The following is a 19,646-nucleotide window of genomic DNA, read 5'->3' on the forward strand; positions in this document are numbered from 1 at the left end:
TCCAACCCAAGATATTCTGTTATTCCATGCTGTCAGGCTTGTTGTGTTTTGCTTTCTGTTTTTGCACCGTGTTAGCTCAGATTTCTTTTTACTGCTAACAACCAAAGGCATTTCAGATGCAGGTACTCCTGCTACTACATTATTGGTACTTTTTGTATATTGAGTAAGGACAGAGTAGAACTAAAATGGTATTAAAGTGTTGAAGAGCTGATATTCTGCTGTTAATCATAGAAACCACATCTCTGTCTCACAGGAGGGAAATTTGACTCCTGAAGTTTAGTGGCCCAGAAGACCAGCCTGCCAGCTCGGGCTGTCTGTCCTGTGAACATCTGAAGCACCTTGTTTTGTGAATATGAATTTTGTACTCTTAGGCTATTGTCCAAATTGTGAACTGGCACTTTCTTCTTTTCCAAAAGAATCTCATTACAAGCCACTGGTCCAGAAGTTAGTTTCCCAAAGTGTTTTTCTTCTTAAGAGAAACGATTACAGAAGAGAGTTCCTTGTGTGCCAAGCAGTTTGCTTTGCTCTCCAATCTAGCAATTTAGGAGATTGCCCTGAGTTGTATTTGCAGTTACGAAGTATAAGTCACTAATGTAACTAAGAGTTATGTTGGTGCACATGTTGGTACACAGTTGTACGGTGTGAAATTGAACTTCTCATATTTTCACTTAATCAGAATGTTAAGTGTGCAGCTTCTTCCAGCAGGTCTGTTAGCTTCTGCTATGCTTTTCAAGGAATCTTGGCTGCCAATCTGTGGGAAGAAAAAATCACATTGATTCCTGATTGTAATTTTTCTCTTTATTTTATATTTCCTTGTATGTTGTCTGTATATCTGACATAATACATATATGTCATAGCACCTTCTTTCTTTATTTATTAATTTTGTCCCATATTGACAGCTATTACTTCTGTGTGGATGTGCAACACATTGATTTTGGTTACAGTACAACAATTTAATACGAAGAACATGAGTCCGTAAAACAGTCAGGTAGAGCAACCTAAACCACATAAAAACACCTGATTAACATTTTTTACAGCACTCTCTTCTGAAATGAACAGACTGCACTGGTTTTTAACATCTGGTCCCCAACAATTTTTGTAAGAGTGATAACTTTTTTTCTTTGCAAACGCTGGATGTTTTTTCATCAGCTTTTTCATTCAGGCACAGCTGTTGCTGCAGAACAGCATGTATTCATGTCTGAAATGTAGCTGATGCTCACTTCTGTTTATTTCTACATGACATCACTTTGCATTGGGTGCAATTCAAAAAGACAAATGTCTTCCCTGTATTTTCAAAGAAGTATTTCATCATCATGTGGGAGACAGCCTGTTTCCATACTTAAGTAATACCTACAAAAATATACTTCAGTGCTATGCCTCTTTAACATAAATGTGGAGCAATTTCTTTTTTCAAAGGGAACGACAATATAGTGCACACCCGTTGTCAGTATTGTATTGCCTTTTAAAGCAAGCCTTCTGCTAGTAGAGGTAACTGCATTCAATTATATTGGTCAAAAGCATGACCTCTAACAATTTTTAAAAACCGTTTTTAAAAAAATACCCCAAATGCCTTGTACTTTTACAGAATGAGCTCTGCTTTACTTTCTGCTAGCAATGAGATTCTTTGTCTATCAAATATATTCTACAAAATCTTGATCCAAAAAACATGTTTTTCCCATACACTGGCTGTCAATACCTGTCACCACTTAACACTGACCCTAGAACAAGGTTTCAGTAACTCTTTAATAGATAATTACATCTTTAGAAGGGTGAATGCCTTTTTTTGTTTGTGAAAGTAACATTTTTAAACTGGTACATTGGAGGATGCTTTATAGAATGCATACTTTTGGATCCTGCACATCTGTTAGCTTTCTCATAATTTCAAACGATCATCTGTGGCAAGTTGAGCCTTGGCACATAGAGTTTCTAAGGATAGATAAATAAGAGGTATGTTTTTGTACTTCCAATTTGGCTTCATGCAAACTCAGCAATACTTAAACAATACCGTGAATTTGCATTGCGTGAGTAAGTATGCACAGGCTGATTCATTTTTCTCACATACAGAAAATTGCAATGTAGGTGGCAAGTTTTATTATACCATTTTCTTTTCAGCGTAGAGCAATATGTTTACGTGTCCTTTTACTTCTTCCTGTTTTCCACAGGCAGCCTTTGAGGAAAACATAGAAACTTATTCAAAATGGACTAAACTTATACGCGTAGGGAAGGAATATTTGTAAGAGGGTCCCTTTTAACCAGTGGTCATTTCTGCCCTGCTTTTTTCAAGTTATTGGAAGATTTTATTTTATAAATGCTTTATTTTAGTAGTAAAGATCATCTAAGAACATGTTCTGTATTTGAAAACAGAGGTACATAGCAACAGTAAGTAATATCTTTTTAAGTTTTAAATTGGATTATCATACTTCTCTGTAAATGGGAACATATTTATTTAATATGAGAAAATGTTTGAGTATCTATTATTTTCCTCATTTTCTGTGAGAAATAAGGAGCCTTTTGTATCAGCCTTTACTTTCCAAACCAACAAGAATATAACAAGCAAATAAATGAACAAACAATCAAGGAAGATATTTAAACCAAATGCTGCATTTTGATAGCTTTCTCTTCTGACAGTCAGATCACAGAAGTAATCAACAGGTTGTTGACCAGACCTTAGATGCCTCTGTAAAATAATGTCTATTTAATGGGCACAGAAATATTAAAGTCCTTGACATTTTTGCTTCAGACATCGGAATGACTGTCTTAGCAATAATCTCTGGGCAGGATCTCTTTTTATTTCAGACACAATCTGAAACTGTTAAGACAATTGGCTTTTTTGTCTTACTTTTAAGATGTAGTCTTTTAGCCAAAACAGACTAAATCCTGTCTTCAGTATGACTTTCCACAGACCTGTCTTTAGGTATCTAAATTCTCTTCATGTCCCATTAATAGAGGGGAAGGAGGTTGGGACCTTTAGAAGAAACCTTTCCAGTACTTTCATTCCAATGGGCTTACGCAGTATTATATAGGATTTTTTCCCTCTCTTTTTATAGTATAGTTAAAAGTTAATCAAGTTCTGACATGCAAATTTAGTTGTGTTCTGCCAGCTTACAATCTCAGTGTATTCATGTCCAACCTACTTCATTTTTCAGCAGAAGACTGATTAAACTGCAGAACTTGCCACAAATATTTATATTTATAATTATTATAGAAAACTAGCTATTGTTAAAACTTTCACATAAAAAGAAATAAAAATGTTTACATGCAAAATGCTAGTTACCTTAGTTGGTATTCTTCTACTGGGAAAGTTTTTAATGAGGCACAAGTTCTGCTCTGGAAGTAATGCCTCCTATTTTATTATGTTGGCCTATGACATCAGAGGCAGACATTGATGGAATGGCAGCAGAGGTTGAACCTTCCCACTGATACTGTTACATTTTGTTGTTGTGTGACAGATGGCAGCAGAGGGGTAGTCTTAAAAAATAGTGTCTGACATGGTAGTGCGTAGGAAGCAAAGGGGGGGGTGTCCTTAGATTCTTTCATGTGGGAAAAATTACACTTACTGGCATTCAATGATTCTTACTAAACATTTCTAGAGACCAAACAGTGGATGTGAGCACAGCGAGGCAGTGGGGGGTGTATTTCAGCAGTGGCAACAGCAACAGTGAATCACCTCTACATGTGCAGATTTTTACAAGTGTGCCACACAGGCTTTTATTTATTTCTGGTGAGAACTCAAAGCTACTGGTGGTAACTTAGTTTAGAAATAGTGGTTTGCAGCTGAGAACTTGCTCTTTCGAATAGCGTTACTGTGTCTTTGCACCGGTTGTAATTTCCAAGGAAATAAATACGAGGCATTAATTTTGGAGCAACATATCTAGTTATGGGTATGGGGGGAAGGAAAGGGACAATGATGACAGATAAAATACTTCAACATAGTATTTGATAGGGTTTATAGCATTTATCAGTTTTTGGTTTTCTTTTGTACGTATTATTCTGTCTTATTTTTCTGGCAATTCAATTTAATTATCTTTCATAGATTCCCAAGATGCACTACACCCCATTTATTTCTTATACTTCTGACTATGATTAATGAATGGCCACAGTGTGAACATCTCATTTTTAATGATCATGATAAACTGTAGCCCATCATGGCAATTTAATATGCTTATAATGCAAGATCTAAGTTACAAAACTTAAATTGTATCATAATTAAGAAGCACATCTTAACTGTGAAGCACAAAAACAGTTTGCAATTAAAAAGCTTGCAGCTCCTACATTGGCTAAAAGGATTACAGTGCATCATCCTGGATATTTTTGTTGTTGTTGTGGAAATATAGATCATGATCTTTTCCATATTGTGCCTCGTACTGCAGGAATGCCTTTTTGCACTTCTGATACTTTGATTGCAGTTCTCTCCCAAACCTAATTTATGATTGATGGAGATAAGGAGAACTTGTGAAACAGAGGAGACAGAAGAGCCTGTAAGGTAGGAGGAAGAAATTTAAGGTTCCTCATGTAACCTCTACATTGTGAGGTACGTTTTTATGAGAGTACTGTTTAGCCACAGATATATACAGTGCATTGGTAAACTCCCTAGTATCCAGATATCTAGCATCACTCATGAAGAAGTCCAAGTTGGCCGTTTTGGATGTCACATTCTGTATGAAACATTGTTTTCGAGCTTAGTTTCTTACTACAGTGATGCCTTCATGCATGCTAATGTTTTTTGTCATGTACTTGGTGACAGCGGAGGCTGAGAACACTGTGCCATCAGTCCCAGTCCAGTATCACTTACAGCTACTCAGGAAGTAGAATGTTTAGCAGTGCTCTTTTAGTTTATCACTTGATTTTGATTTTTAAACCCATGCCGGAGGCACAGCAATAAAGTAAACAATTTATCTTTTTACTTTTTAAAATTTATTTTTAATTACTACTACAACAAGAATAGTTTCTCTAAATGCTGTTGTCAAATCAAGTGAGCAAAAATCTTGATCAATCATCACTTAACAAATGTTATTTTGGAACGGACAGTGACTTTATATAAAATAATTTCACTTGCTATCTCAAGAGAAGCACTATTAGCAATCTTAAGAATTGTCTTTTGCTGTCACTCCTCTTGCCTGGGCCAAGAGAAAAAAATTACAAAACCACTCCACCACAGAGCATTGTAGAAGCGGATTCTATGAAATGTTGCTGTGAAGAAGCTGTAGACATAGAAGAATTAGACTTCTGCTTTTAATCCCAAAACAGAGCTTTATCAAGATAAGATTGTCTTGATTTAGTAGATTCACTACACTTAATGTCTAAGAAGGAGATGAAAGGAATTGCAAAAAGCCTCTAAAAAGACTCTCAATAAAATTGAAACTTGACAGATATCTTTAAAGGGGCTCAATTCAATCAAGAAACATGAATTAGAGAAGAATATAATAAATGTAAAAAAAAAAAAAAAAAAAAAAGGCTATGTCAACGGAGATAGCAACAACTTATGCAACTCTGAGAAGCAGAGAGTGCAATAGTCATTCCAGATATAGAAAGTTATTTTAAGACTGATTTATAGGGTCATTTTAAAATACTCAATTTCAGTGCCGTCAAGGTTGTCTTAATGTTTTATAATCATAATGTTCATTTTTGCACTTCTCTAAGAACTTTAATTACAAACCTAAACTATACTAATATATATTAGGTTACTCCTAACTGAAGCTACATCATATGTGTGATGTAGCACTACTAATTGGTATAATTAAATTCTAATATGCATCAGTAAACTATTAAAAAGAGAGTTAAGAACAGAAGAAGACGGTTTGCAAAACTTATTGTATCTAAAGTACTCTTACAATGAGAAAGAATGAGAATGCCGGCTATATTTCTTGCCTGTAATTTTTATTACTATATGCAAAATGAAATGCAGTTTCACTGACCAAAATTCACTTATCTCATTCACAAGACCCATGAGCATATTCACTACTAATGCATTTAAAGCTCTTGTCATTGCTTGAATTTTCCTTTTCTTAAATATGCTAAAAATATGTGAGATGAGTCTTAAACTGTGAAAGATTTGTCCACCTAAATTTGGCTTTAAACCAACTGACGATTTACTATCCTGGAGCATAAGTTTTGGTATTTTTGAGTGACTGAAATGGTTCTTTTCATAGCAATTTGCCTTAATTCTGAAGCACTTCACTTTTAATTACTACAGTTTTAAAAATCAGAATGTCCAGTAATCAGAGACACATATAAGAATCTCCATGAAATCTGAAGATTCTGTATACATCTCAATGGACAGTTGACCAAGGTTAGCTTCCTGATTTTAGTCAGGAAATATGTCTGTTCAGAGAAGCATTTCTGCTTCTTTCTGTGGTAAGGCTGGGAGTTCAGCTGAGTGCTAGGGCACCGATAGCGATGCCAGCAACCCTCCTACCTCCACCTATTGAAGCATTCAGGCTACTCAGCCCTTATCGTTTGGCACTCACCAAAAAAGGATATCCATTTGAATTCCTCTACATGTAGTTAATAAGCATCTATTTTTATTTTTTTTTTTTTATAAAAATACCATATCAATGCACATAAAAGAAATATAGGTAATGATCACTAGGTTTATGTCAATTAAATTAAATCTGCTACTTAGTCTGGTTCTTCATATAGCAAACACTGGTAATTAAGAGACATTCTGTCTTTTGCTTTTTGGCTAAACTTCCTGTCAAGAGGCTGTGGCTTGGTCCTTAGTCTTGCAGATGAGCTTGGTTGCTTAGTTAGATAAAGCAAACATCTATTCTCTCATTCTTCAGATAAGCCACGTACTTTACTTCATGTGGTTGTCAGACGTTCAGTGTCATGTATTTTTTTCTTTTTTGAAGCTGTTATACAGTTTTCCTTTCCAAATAAGAGGACATGCTAGTATATCTTTATAAATTAGTCACGGTTTTAGAAAATAATTTTTAATTGTTATAATTGTAATATCAGAAATTTAGAACAAATAGCTATTTCTTTTCAGCTGATCCTTGAATGTCATAGTTCTGACTATAAATTCACAGTGTAAGTTTTATATTGTGAATTAGTCTTTTAGAGATTGTTTTGTAGATGTAGGAAACTTCACCAATTTTAGCACTTTAAATACAGTATGATTTCCCACAAAATTTTATATATAGCTGACAACTCAAAAATTATCCAGGAGGGCCTTAAAATATCCAAAGTTGAACTTGCACAGCAACTAGAGGGATAAGGGATTCCAGCTTTGAAGTAGGAACAATAATGGGTTAGCTTTCAGGATTTTAGATGAAGTAACACAGCAGAAAGGCCCAATCAATTAATTGTTTAATCTGGAAAAACAGTGATGATTCAGGGAACAGCCAGGGAATACTGTTATTTTAGGAAAATGTGGGGGAAAACTCTCAGTCGTCCAGCAGAACCTTGTGAGGATTCTTCAGAGAAGATAACGTTGCCAATAGCCCAGCTGAAACCTTGAAACATGCAGAGATTATCTGGGTGTCTGTATACCAATGCAAACAGCACGGGAAATAAGCAGAAAGAACTAGAGATCTGTGTGCAATTACAGGATCATGATCTCACTGTGACTGTGGGGACATGGTGGGACAGGTCATACGACTGGAACGCTGTCATGGATGGCTACATACTTTTTAGGAAAGATAGGCTGATGAGATGAGGTGTTGAAGCTGATTTTTATGTGACAGAGCAACTAGAATGCATCAAGCTCTACCTGGAGGTGAACAATAAGCAAGTGGAAAGCTTGTGAGTAAGAATTAAGATGCTGTTGTGGATGTGTACTACAGGCCACCTGATTAGAAGAATTAATTTGATGAGGCCTTCTACAAGCAGCTGGAAGTAGCCTCAGGATCCTGGCCGCTGGTTCTTATGGGGGACTTGAATCATCCTGATATTTGTTGGCCAGGAACACACAGGTGGTGGAAGAGCCCATGAGGAGGGATGTGTGGCTTGACCTAGTTTTTGCTAACAAGGATGGACAGGCCAGGGATGTGAAGGTTGGAGGATACAGTGTTCATGAGATGGTGGAGTTCAAGATCTTGAGTGGAAGAAGGAAGGCATTAAGTAGGACTGTTACCCTGGTCTTCAGGAGAACCAGTTTGGACTTCTTCGAAGACCTACTTGGAGGTATCTCATGAGCTAGAGCACTAGAAGATAAGGCAACGTATGAGAGCTGGTTGATACTTAAACACCACTTCTTCTTAGATCAAGAATGTTGCATCCCTAATAGTAAGAAATCAGGAAAAGGGGGCAGGAAGCCAGTGAGGATGAGCAAGATTGAAAAAACTGGGGGAAAAAAAAAAAAAAAAAAAAGAAACATGAAATCAAAATTGGTGGCCATAAAACAGCAATGGTGTGAAAATATTCCAATAATGACATATTTAGTAACCTAACTGCCAGAAACTGGAAAACCATAGTGTCTTTTGAAAATTGGGAAATGTACATTATAATTTTGCCAAAGTTTTTTCAATGGCCTAAAAAATCTGTAATGTGTAGTGTAACTACATTTGAAAGTCATAAAATGTTGTGTTTTTTTTTTTTTTTTTTGTCTCTCTCTTCATTGAGATTGCTTTTGCAGAATTGTTATTTATATTTTAATGAAAACGTAAACTGAAAATCCCAGTTGAGATTCCAGGTCTAAATCAAATGCAAGCAGGAAAAAAATAGATGTAAATTTGGTATGATTAATGAACAAAAGGCTCTAACTGATTTTCCTCTTTCATTTGCTGGTTTCTGTAGCTAATAACATCAGACCACTAAATGAAGTCTTATGAAGTCTTTTGACTTTTTTTTTTTTTTTTTTTTTTTTAAGTACTCTATATTTTAAATATTTTGAATACTCTAGGTGAGAATACTGTATATTTAGTAGAATTGTAGTGTTGCAACCAGATGTATTTAACCTCTGTTGCTATTATAGCAGAGTTCCTTTTTCAGCTCAGTAGCTGTCTACTTGTGTATACTAGCCTCTTCTCCTCTTTATACATTTCACCCCTGAAAAATGGGATGGTTCGGGAACTTCTGTGAGCCAGGCATTCTGACCTATCATGTGTGGCTTTTGTAAATAACGTGAAATTCTATACACTTGTTGACTGCAGCAGGAAGTAAGAAGTCAAAAACTAAATGACCTGTGAACTAACAGTCTCTGCATGCTTGGTTATAAATTTAGTTGATTCAGATCTATGTTAGTAAAGTAAAATATATTTTGCACAATGACTGTATGTTTTGATTTGGCTACATTTTCTTACTTTCAGAGTTACAACCGTCCCCCAATGAACACTGATCACAAGAAATGATTTTCAAAGAGCTGGACTAGCTGTTTCAAACCTTTCCAGGTTTCAAGGGTCATTTATTGGATACCTATGGTCAGCACGAAAAGAAAAAGTAAAGAAATTGTCCGTGTGGACGAACAGCAGAATTGAATTGGTGGTTCACAGCTGTTGCAGTAAGTTGTGTATTTCTGTGGTTGAGTATATAGAACTGATATATAACACTGATGGGAAGTGGGTGGAGAAGAGGAGACATCTAGAGATGTGAAGAAGTTTGTGTACGGTTCAAAATGCTTTTGAACATTAGTAAAGTGGGATAGAAATATTATCTTACAAGGAAATCCCGTCTATCACAGTCTGAGTTTTTGTGTTTAAAAACCCACGTTGATCTGGTTTCTCACATCTTTGTCTAATTTGAAAATGACAAGAATCTCATTTAAGAGTTTCGAAGCCTTTTGGCACAACTTTTTCCAAAAGATGTTCTACTTCAAAACTTCTGGCAACTCAAATCCAACAGAGTAAATTTGAGAATCAACAGGTCAGTGATAGCTCTGAAAAAGAGACGTTGATTATCAAATATTATCTTCTTTATAAGAATAAAAGGTTCTCATAATCATGTGAATGTGAGCTGTGAAGTGCTGTAATCCTACTGTTGATAGATTATTGAAAACAGTTCAAACAGATAATTAAGCAAAGTAACCAAGAAATGAATTGAACATCAGGAAAAGCAATGCCTCTCTTCTCGTGGGACTCCTTATTCATCCTTAAATTGTGAATGCTGAGTTTAGGTCTTTGATAGCCAAGTATATTTAACATATATCTTGTTAGGAGCTAGCAAGCTGCCCACCCCATTTTATTTCAAATTAATGGGACACAAGCATTCATTGACTTCCTTGGAGATTTGAAATGATGCTATAAGAAAAAGATCTTTATGTTCAAGAAGATGGATGGATCACATCACTGTCGAATATTCATGACTGAGCTATGTTTGGTTAATTTCAAAGGAGTAAAAATAAGTGGTTTTATTCATTTTTCATAATTTCACATTATAATCTCATTATGTGGAAGCAATTGCTTTTATGTCTTTTTAATTTTTTCTTTTTTTAAGATATTTTATTGCAGGAGCAGTTCTAAGGCCTTTGCAAGTGTCTGTGCTGCTGTTAAATTTAATGGGCTCCAGCTGCGCAGGGGTGTTGACAAGAAAAAAGAACAAACTCATAAAAAATAAACAGGGAAACAGGATAATTTTTATGGGTCATTTGTTTATTGGGAGGATGTTTCACTGAAGTGATAGATATGTGGCTTTATGTTGTTGTTTTTAAGAAGCACTAAAAACATACATAATTACATGTGCATGCAGTATATTGTTAAACTGCAACTATGAAGTGATACAAAAGAGTATCTACAGTGGAGTGGCTGTTACTGTTGAATATCCTTTCAGACCATTTGTCTTAAAGGGAATTCAGAATCATGTTTTCCTTAGCATTGGCAAACTTGCATTCACAAATTGGCTCCAAACAGAAAGTTGTTCAGCCCCTATGCATGGAGCCACGTGCAATTTCCCTCACATACCTGGCTCTGCTGCTGCTTATTTGCTTTTGTTTTAACAGAGCTACATGGTTGGCTACACCTTATCAGAACCACTGGCTACCTAAACGGCAAACTATCTTCTGTCTCGTGTTGTTCCTCATGCCTCCACATCTCCGTCTGAGGTACGTTTGGACTGTGAAAAGTTATTTGGTTATTTTTTTTATCCATTTTCTGCTCCTTTTATAATGATCTGTCAGTCTGTTGTGTGATACTCTCCACTCTATGTTCATGAAGTACTAGACAAGTGAGCACGCTTAAACTTATGTTTAAATATTGTTGTTTTTGTTTTTCGTTTTGTTTTGTTTTCTGGGAATTACTAAAATCTACTGCATTTACCCAAGTACCATAACTTTCTTTCAAACTGTTATCTTTTGTATATAATGATACGGCTTTGAATTCACTTTTTAAGAAATACTCAACACGAATACAAAAATGCTCATCTTCAAACATCATCATAAAGAAAAAATCTATTATTTTCAGTATGTTTGCTGTCTTCCAGATGTGCTTACTGGTTATTTTTAATGCTTAATCCATCATTTTGTGACCTTCACCATGGGAAAGGTAAATGTAAATATTTCCAATAGCAATGAAGCAAATAAAATGAAAAAGAAAGCTGTTTTGTTTTGAGGAAAGCACTCAAAATTAAAGCAGGGAATGCAAAGGTAAAGCTCTGCTTGACAGTAATTATTCATTTTATATGCTTATGTGTACATTGCTCTGAAAGTAATGCCTCCTATTTATGTCCATAGAAATTACATGAAATACGAAGAGCACAATAACACTGTTTGATAAAGCAAATTCTCAGCTGCAAAACACTTTTTTTTCCCTGCGTAGTCACTACTATTTGCAGTGCATTTTCAGCAGCAGTGAACAAAGTGCCTGCACACCACGCTCTTAAAAATCTGGACCAGTGAAGTTGAACCACTGTCTCTGTTGCCACTGATGAAACGCATCCTCACCATGCTCACCCCCACTGTTTGGTGTCTAGAAACATTCAGCAAGCTATTAATGTCAAGTGGTGAAAATTTTTCCAAATGGAGGAATTCAATGACGCACCTTTGCTTCATACACGGTTCCATGGCAGATGCCATTCAGCCTCTACTGCCATACCAACATCTGCCTTGGATGTCATGGTCCAACATAGTAAAATAGGAAGCATTTCTTTCATAGTATATCTCATACTTAAGGTTAGATTAGCAAGAGAGTACTCTGACTTATTATGACAAGCAACAGGTTGAAAATTTGCATAAATTTTGTGATTTTTTTTCCTATATGCTTAGCTTAATTTTTTTTCCTTTTTCCTTTTCTTTTAGTTAAAACATTGCTGAGGTTGCAAGCATTGAGCAGCAAAGATCATTTTACTAATCTGTGTCAACAATCTCTATGCAACAAGACAATACTACATTTTTCTGTGTTCATTTTTCACCTCCATACTGCTTCCAGTAATTGCAATTCTTGCCAGTTTACTGGTCACTCTTGCTTCCCTTTTTTATAAGGTGAGAAACAACAAATATCTTATGCTGCCTCTGAACAAGGAAGCCTGTTCCATCAACCTTGTTGTCATGGATCATATGTGTGAAACTGAGTTTTGATGACTAGGACTCCTTGAGGATTATGAGAAATTGATAATTTGCTGTCTAGATCTCTCAGTCAGACCAGAAACTGTTCGATGTTTAGAAGCAGAATTTTAGGATTCTTATCAGTGTCTAAAAATACTTGATGGGCAAGAGCAAAAATGATGGATCTAGGCTTTTTTCAGTCAGATGCCCAGTGACAGAGGAAGAGGCAATGGACACAAACTGGAACGTACAAGGTCCTCCCTAGTCATCTGGAAGCACTTCCGTGCTTTGCTGGGAGCACTGGCACAAAGGTTGTCCAAAGGTTGTGGTATCTCCTTGATGATCAAAAGCTACTTGGGACACCCATAGCAGGTTTTCAAGTTGACTTCAGAGGCCCACTCCCACCTTCTTTCCAGCTTTCCAGCTGATCTGGATCCAATGTATCAGACTCTCCAGTATCAAGCTGGATGTGGCTCTGGGAGGCCTGGTCTGGTGGTTGATGACACCCTGCTCATGGCAGGGGATTGATCATTATGGTCCTTTTCAACCCAGGCCATTCTACGATTCACTCTGCCCCAAGCCTCTAGTGTTACCTGGGGTTGTTGAGACCAAAGTGCTTGTCTGGGCACTTGGTCTCGTTGAACTTCATCCCACTGAGCTCAGTTCAGGCAGATCAACGTGTCCTCCCAACTCGGTGTCATTTGCAAACTAAGAATGATTTTTGGTGTATTGAGTTTAACTTAATATGGTAGTCACATCACTTCTCACATCATCCAAATCACTGGACATCATACTTTTTTTTTTTTTTTTAACTTTAGGGAGTGTACTCTGTACGAATTGACCTGGTGCAAGACACAAGGTGAAATTAATTCTAGAGATTAAATTCAAAATCATGTATTTGGAGGTACTTAGAAACAAATAAATAGAGAGAAAAAAAAAAAAAAACCAGAAAAAAAAAAAAAAACAACCAACTTCTTATCCCTCTCCTATGTCATACCAAAGACAAGTTACAAAGCCACCCTTGCAGAATATCAAATAGTGTACATTTAGGCAATTAAAAAATAGAGTACTGGCAAAGGCTCAGATCAAAAGTACATTTATTTAATCTTGTCAGCATTCATTTACATTCCAACATTTAAAGAAGACAAGATTAAAATTATTCTCACCCACTGCACGCAACATCAGATAAAAGAATATTTTCAGTAATAGTATTTCATTTTGAGTTTCACCAGTCTGTTTAGTTTTGATATTACAAGCCTATTAGCGTTCTATTCTTGTACTGAATGTTGATAGACTCTGACAGCTGTCACTGAGAAACTGAAAGAGATGATATTTTCAAATTGAATGTGAATTTTAAGAAATAAAGGTGAAATCTACTTCACCCACGTAACTCATTGGAATCAAACTAAACATGGATGAAGTACATTTGGCATGAAGTAGATGGTCTTGCCTCTGCATTTGGTCTGCTGCATATTATGCCACAGTCACTCCACGCTTCTAGAGAAAAAAGCCCAAATTTTTGCCATTACTTTAATTTTCAGGTGGGAACTGTATGAGACATGAATAACCCTCAGCAGATCTGGTCTCATCATCACTTCTCATAGTAGAGAATTCATCTGGAAAATACGCTTCATAATGCTCAAGGGACCTGACAGTGACAGAACCTAATTCCCAGCAACTTATGTAAGTATTTTATGTAGTGTGAAGGTTTCCTTTGGACTTGATGTTATCCTTGTTACCACCCTCGTGGACTACATAACAAAAAGAAACCCAACTGTTGTCTCTCATATATGTTCTGTAGACAGCATACTTCTATTATTAACCTATAATTAATTCATTTTAATTCATCTTTTTATAAAAATCTTCATCTTTCTCCATATATACACCTGCATATTTAAGTTACTTTTATTTGACCCCAAAGATGAATTTAAAAACTTGTGGGGATTATTTTTGTAATTATTGTCTTGGATTAGGGATTGGAATTTTTGGCTTTATTCTTATTTCCTATTATCTGAACACCCTGCTAGAAGATTCTTTGTCTCTAGCAATGAAGCGTTTGGCATAATTGATTCATCTGTTGTGTAGCATTAGAATTCATTTTTAGCAGTTAACAGGGCATTTGTGTATGCTTGTATGGAATTAAAAGAGTTCTCACATCTTACAAAATAAGTGTCCTAGAGTAACAGGGGGCCAAAAATCAGAGAAATAAGCTGTAGTTCATAGCTATGACTATTCACATTGTTCACAGTCTGGTAGGAATGAATAACTTGCAGTGACCTTGCGAAGGCTGCGCACAAACTGTTGGAGAAATGAGACTGGAGATTTTTTTATTTATTTTTTTTTTTTAAAGCTGGCTCATTTATGAATTCACCAATTATAAACAGAGTCATTTAGTTATATGCTACAGTCCCATGTTTTTTGATGTTTTACTGTCGAATCTCAAGCACGTTTCATTTCAGTTCTTTTTTTGTGTGTGTGTGTTCATATTTGGCTACAAAGTATAGAATGCCAACAATGTAGTCAAAAACATAATAGCATGACATTTCAGAAAGTAAAAAGAGTTTCTTTGTATTCTCTGTGTAAATACATCGTCAAAAAGAATTTCTACCTTGTGTCTTAGTTAAATCCTGCTTGGTTCATGCCTTTCAAGGCAGTGGTTCAGCTCCTACAGGGCTACTTTTGGAAGGCTGTCATTATTTAGAACGGATCATTTAATTAACCTACCACAGGGTTTGTAACAAATTAATCAGAGCAGGTATATTGTTTGCGTGAGTTGCAATTACTAAGTAAATATGTTACTGCCAAATAGAGTTGGTGAAATCCAACTGTACATAGCCTCTTAGAATTTAGGGACGAGCTTTGTTTACTCTTAATTACACTTAATAGCATTTATTTCAGCTAGCCCGTAGCCTGTGTTGCTACTAATTGATTTATGCAGTTAGCAAAATACCTTTTTTAATACCAGTGTCTGACACTATCTAAGATGAAACTGCCTGTCCTATGACTGGAGGGAATAATTAGAGAGAAAATATATCAATTAAAATGAACTTTATTAAACTATGCTTGTATCATGGATGCTGCTACCAAAACCTCCAAAGAGCTGATAGGTATTCTTGGCCTTGGGGCACTTTCTTAATAAAAAAATAATACAACAACTTCAGTGACATTATGTAGCAATTGAATCATCGTGTAAACACAGAATGTTGATTCTTCATGTTGTGCTCTAAGCTCGGATATTTGGAGGACAGATTTAATGCAAAAATGTATCTTATTTGATAAGGTAAAATAAGATTATTTGTTATGCTGTCTTACAAAAAGAAAAAATATATATGTATACAAAACTGATATAATGTCAGACATAGAAAAAAATATTAATATGCAAACTTGATCTTTAGTAGAACAGAACTCAGCTATTGTTTCAACAGTAGCTTGAGTGGTTCCCTGAGACAATTTAGTTTTAAGGGTGCTAATTTAAATATAACAAATTATACAACCTCAAGATGCAAAGACTGGTAGAGTATAAATTCATACCACCTAGGCATTTATTTTCAAGATATGTGAAATATGACTGACCTGCCAGAAATTTTGCTCATTCTGTTCTTTAATTGGATTTCCTACAGCAATCTCACCCCATGTCCTCTCTGCAGCAGTTTTGGTTTCTTAATGCCGTCTTTGTAAATCCGTGCTTCTTCTGTTGGATACTCATTTTGGAGACACATTGGACTTGCACTGATGTGGTTGCTGAACAGCTCTTTGTCATATCTGGTAAGTCGTGGCAGTCAGGAAAAGTTTCTGGTGACTGGAAAAAGAGAAACATCGTTCCCATTTATTTTAAAGGGAGGAAGGAGGATGCAGGGCACTACAGACCAGTGGTCCTCTCCTCTGTGCCTGGGATGATCGTAGAAGAGATCCTCTTGGAAGACGTGTTAGGGTACATGAAGGATGAGCAGGTGATCCAAGACAGTCAGCATGACTTCACAAAGGGAAGTTCATGTCTGACCAATCTAGTGGTCTGCTATGACAAAATGACACCATTGGTGGACAAAGGGAGGGAAACTCATGTCACCCACCTGGAGTTCTGCAAGGTCTTTGACATGATCCCCACCACGTCCTTATCTCTAAATTGGAGAGATATAGATTTGAACAGTGGGCTATTTGGTGGATAAGAAATTGGTTGGAAGGTTGCAGCCAGAGGGTTGTTGTCAATGACTGTACGTCCGAGTGGAGGATGGTGATGAGCGGTGTCTACCAGGGGTCCTGCTTGGAATCAATACTCTTTGACTCCTCTATCAGTGGCATAGATTATGAGATCAAATATGTTCTTAGCACATTTGACGATGATACCAAATTAAGTGGTTTGACAGTTGATGTGGCAGAAAGAAGGGATGCCATCCAGAGGAATTTCGATAAACTCAAAAGGTGGACCTTTGGGAGTGTAATGAGATTAACCAAAATGAAATGCGAGGTTTTGCATTTGGACAAGAGTAATCCCAGATATGTATACAGATTGGGTGAACTCCAGGGACACTGCATTAGTTTGAGTAAGACTAATATAAGCAGGCTAGTAAGGGATGCCATATGTCTTATATCACTGGCAATTACAGTGCAGGTCTTTAGGGAATTAAGGTTACAAACCTGAAGGTCTTAATATCCTGAGTATATGGAGTTAAATTAAGAAGCACTTTATGTTCTTGAGTACTGTGAAACAAAGAATTAACAAGGTACAATCCAGTCCTCAATGCAAATTTATTTGAAAGGTGACATCCACCTGTGGTTATAGCACATGCATTTAGGCAGCGATGATGTTTAGTTCCATATGTTACATCTTCTCTTGAGTGCGAAGCCCTTAGACTGTTGGTTATAAATGTATGCATATTATAGTAAAAAATGATTATATACGTCACCAAAATCTTGGAATTAATGTAACTGTGTGTACCTTGGTTAAAATGATATGTGGTTATCAACAACAGTTCCCAGATGTTCCACAATGTATGGTTAATGGGAAGAATCAAAATATTTCAGTATTCGCTGATAAGTGTTTGCTTTTCCTTTCCAGTTTTAACAATTTATCTTTTGGCATACTTTTCTGAATTATGAACAGTGCCCAAGAAAAAAAAATGTTGTAGATCTTATTAGTGTTGACACTAGCCAAGTGCCTGTAATTACAGTTAGAGGTTAAAATTAAAAGAGGCGATTTGTTCATGAAGGTTTCTAATAAATCAAATGGGCTCATCCCAGTGCATGAAATTTTGAACAGCTCTCCTGATAGTCCTGTTTAAGCAATTGATACTTTGTTTTTCTATGATATATTCATTAAATTGTTTATCCTTTTTCACTGCAATAGACATGTAATGTAAATCTATAAAATTTTGTTTGCAATGCGCAGCATTTTGGATAAGTAGTTTTTATGTAGACTAAAAGTTAAGAAATTTTGTGGTGATGTATTCTGAAACTGCAGCTCAGTTTGCATTATGTAAGATGTATCAAGCTTCTGACTAGTGATTTGCCACCAAATAGTGGTATGCTTAGATGGAAAGTGCCATATAAGAAGAAAATGCACCTACTTACAAGAAGTAAAGAAATTATTTGTTAAAATGCCATTGATTTTTATCTGTTATCAATTAAAAATGTGGTATCCTGCTAAGACAAAGAATGAGTTAATAATGACAACATATGTTTTTGTTCTTTTCATTCTCTGCACTATTTATAGAAAAATATCTGTTGTTTTTACTTTATTACATTTATGGATGTTATAGCATTCACGTAGTTTCCTATAGTGCTTCATATCTCAGGGAAACTAGAAGTCCTTCATAATTACGTATTATATTTACTTAGTCAAACAAACATTTTACAGTGGATTTTAAGGTTTTTGTTTGTTTTTGTTTTTGTTTTCAAATAGACAATTGACTACATTGGGAAATGTTACCTAACTATTAAACTTAAATGTGAATTTTAAAGACTGCAAAAATAGCTCTTACTTGGCTCAGGTATTTTGCTGGAATTAAGACAGTTTTTAGAAGTCTGTTTATTAATAGTTCACATAACATTTTTGTGTACTTAGAAGCCTGTTATACCTGTGATGGATGCAGTGAGTGTCTGTGCTTCACTGACAGCACTACCCTAACCAAGAAAGTACTGGAGAACTTGTTTGGCGCTTGTTTTAGTGCTGGAATGCATGGTGGAGCAATTCACCATGCAGCTGCAACTAGGTCACTGTGGGCTGAAGTCAGCCTTAATGTGTGAGGTGAGGGATTTTTAGTGTTGTTGGTTGGTTGGTTGGTTTTTAATCATGGAAATAATATCCTGTTGGTGAAAATCCTAACGTGCAATGTAGTAGCATTTATCCAAATAAGCCTGGAAATTCTGTTGGGTAGATTCTAAAAAAATAATATAAATTTAGATCTCCTAGAAAAAATGAAAAGGGTATGTAAGAGATATTCAAGTTTCAAGCACAATTTAAATGTATTGATCTTCTATATTCCCACTTCTTACATGTCTCAATTTTAAACAATTCCTCCGCAGAAACAAAATTTTAGCTGGTGAAATGAAGTCTCAGAAATGCCGTACTATTTAGAATTTAACATTTGATAACTGTTAATGATTTCAGGTCAGAAAAGAAAAAGTTTTCAATGTAGATCATTCTGCTTTGCTTTATTAGCTGGCTCAGTTTTTCCTGGCTCAGTTTTCTAAGTTGCAAATCCCAATTCAGTGTTTATAAATGTGTAGGTCACTCTGAAAGTACTGCTTCCTATTTATTTCCATGGAAGTTACAACAGATACAAACAGCACAATAACACTATTTGATAGAGCAAATTTTCAGTTCAAGTTCTCAGCTACAGCTATTTTTCAGGAACATAATAAAATAGGAGGCATCACTTTTGGAGCAGTCCTCGTATACATGCTGTCAACTTCGAATTTTCAGATAAATTATTCATTATGGTGATCTGGTTTTTTTTTTTTTTTTTGTTTGTTTGTTTTTAGTAGATATTTTACTTCTATTTGGAAGTCCTTACTTTAGAATTTATCTGATTTAAATTAGAATTATCTAAATCTAGTCATACAATTTAGATCAAATTGAAATCTGATGAATTTACAGAATGGGTATCTTTCTAACTTAAGGGCTAACACAATTTCCAGATCTCAGATAATTCTCAAAGGTTTCTGGAACCTCTTCAACCTGCTCTTTTTTAAAATATTTCTTATTTTTTGCTCTTCTTGAAGATCAGAGAACAGA

At 35.7% G+C, this 19,646-nt stretch overlaps 1 long non-coding RNA gene across 1 annotated transcript in view; it reads left to right on the forward strand.

Moving 5' to 3' along the window:
- The window catches only part of LOC125692250 (uncharacterized), a 45,589-nt gene extending 36,160 nt beyond the window's left edge, over positions 1-9,429 (forward strand). Inside the window, exon 5 of the long non-coding RNA XR_007376542.1 lies at positions 9,249-9,429. This is a non-coding gene — a long non-coding RNA (uncharacterized LOC125692250). The remainder of the gene's footprint in view (positions 1-9,248) is intronic.
- The last annotated feature ends 10,217 nt before the right edge of the window (positions 9,430-19,646 follow it).

Source organism: Lagopus muta, chromosome 4 (assembly GCF_023343835.1).
Source record: "Lagopus muta isolate bLagMut1 chromosome 4, bLagMut1 primary, whole genome shotgun sequence".
NCBI lineage: Eukaryota > Metazoa > Chordata > Aves > Galliformes > Phasianidae > Lagopus > Lagopus muta.